Here is a 2,386-nt window from a genome sequence, read left to right as displayed (position 1 = left end):
GAAGATCAATATTCAGATACCGCCAGAGGTTTTTCTTTGCAAAGAAATCCAAGCTTAGAGCTTGGCCTCCGAGCAGCCTCCGGGAAGTACTCTACTCCAAGAAAAGGAAGCTGCTTCGAGGAATGCAGATGGTGGAGGCTGTGGTTTTTATTTTTGCAATGAATCAACCATATCCCACAGAAAAATGGTGACCGGAAAAGAAAAACCCATTTTTTCTTTTAAAATTTAGAAATTTATGCAGTTAGTTTAATATGTTTATTATGCGCCCCATACCCATCCTGTGGGCGGTAGTCACCCCATACCCATCCTGTGGCCGGTAGTCACCCCATACCCATCCTGTGGGCGGTAGTCACCCCATACCCATCCTGTGGGCGGTAGTCACCCCATACCCATCCTGTGGGCGGTAGTCACCCCATACCCATCCTGTGGGCGGTAGTCAAAAGATTACAGAGGTACATAATGGGTCCAGGGACTGGACTCCAAAGTTTTGATAGCTGAGCAAGTTAGAGGTAATGAACTCACAATGTACAAAGGTAATGAACTCCAGGTAGGTCTGGTCACAATCATGACAAGTTACAAAGGTATTTACAGATTACAGAGGTACGTAATGGGTCCAGGGACCGGGCCCCAAAGTTTTGATAGCTGAACTAGGTACAAAGGTAATGAGCTCACAAGTTACAAAGGTAATGAATTCTGAAGAATGGTTACTTTCGTTTATATATGGGTACAATCATGAACAAATTATAGAGTAATGAGCAATTCACACTTCCACACCCGGTCACAACTGTAGCGAGTTATTGGTGCAAATATTGATTGTTGAGTCACACACACACACACACACACACACACACACACACACACACACACACACACACACTTTAGTTTAATCTTTATTATGCACCCCATACCTATCCTGTGGGCGGTAGTCAAAAGATTACAAAGGTACATAATTTTATGCAGGAGAAGGGGTTATTAGCCTCTTGCTCTCGGCATTTTCAGTCGCCTCTTACTGCACTCATGGATTACAGAAAAAATTTTCTGCAGTACCTCATTGAGGTTCTGGTCTTACTTGGTGATATTCATCGTTATCTTTTATATTGTCAGCTTTATTTATTTCCTATTTAATCCTAAGAATAAAGCACGCACATCTGATACTACACTGACTAAAATGGTAGCTTAATAATTGTAACGGTAGTCAATGACGTGATAACTGCTCGCTTTAAGAGCAATAGTAAAATGGCACTGGAGGTGATGAAGAAGCTTCAACAACTGCCTCTCAGCCTTCATTTCAAGTTAAGAAAAGCTATCATATTTTAACTTGACAGTTTTAATTTTGGGAAATTATCTGTAAATATTCACTAATCACATCTACACTTTAATATACAGGTCAAACGTCTACAAATTTATTACTGTTAACAATATTCTGGTTGACAACTTCATTCATCCTGAATTTCTGCTGTCGGATTATTCCTCTCGTGTGATGAGTGAAAACCTCAGGTTATCTAATCATAGCTCGAAACGAAGACGCCTACAAACTTTCGGAAGGAAACCGAGCAAGACACAAAGTGGCCAGTAGGTCGACCATAAGTGATCATTCACAGATTCTTCAAAAGACACAGTAGATTGCTGCATGTGAACTCTTTCCTCCGTCTCCTGAACGCCTACTTAGGGTTTCCTCTGAAATTGCTGACACTGACGTTGGTGATATATAGCTTCACTGACTACTTCTTCCTGGCCAGTTTCAGGAGCGTGTTAGCGAAATATTTTTTTGTTTTGTTTTTGGCCCAATTTTAATGAAATGTTTAGAGTAATTTAAGCAGCATTTGAAGCTTACAATGTTTTTAGTGACTTTTTGCCTTAAAAGCTAGATAGAAAAAATAAATAGTGCCCTATTCTACAGGGCATAAAACTCTCCCTTCTCTACAAAATTGGCAAGACATACAATGCTCTAGTTGACATCAGATGAAAGATAAGAGCTAGATAATCTAGGTATTAACCCCGTTTGAGCGAAAATGTCAATACATTGCATAATTAAAAATGTTGAAGTTTATTATTTTTTAAGGATTTTTTTGGGAGAAAAAAATCAATAAAAAAAAGTTGTAAAAAATATTATAAATCCCCGTTACATGCTAGTAGAACCATCTTAACTCAATAGCGTGTGCAAAAATTATGATACTCCTATAAATACTTTTTGCCAAAAATGGAAAATAATGTCAATAACTTATTCCTGAGTTATATATATTATGTTTTCTATGAAACTATTGTCATGGCGCAGTATTTCAGCATGTTGCACACCTCAACACATGTTGACAGCCCACAGGCGACTGAGCTGTTATCACTCCCTGAATTTGAATGGAATCCTCAGAGAAGTTGCATTGTAGCGTAT

This window comes from Cherax quadricarinatus, unplaced genomic scaffold (assembly GCF_038502225.1).
Source record: "Cherax quadricarinatus isolate ZL_2023a unplaced genomic scaffold, ASM3850222v1 Contig63, whole genome shotgun sequence".
NCBI lineage: Eukaryota > Metazoa > Arthropoda > Malacostraca > Decapoda > Parastacidae > Cherax > Cherax quadricarinatus.
The sequence above is the reverse complement of the archived record's forward strand: the minus strand, read 5'-3'. Positions refer to the sequence as shown.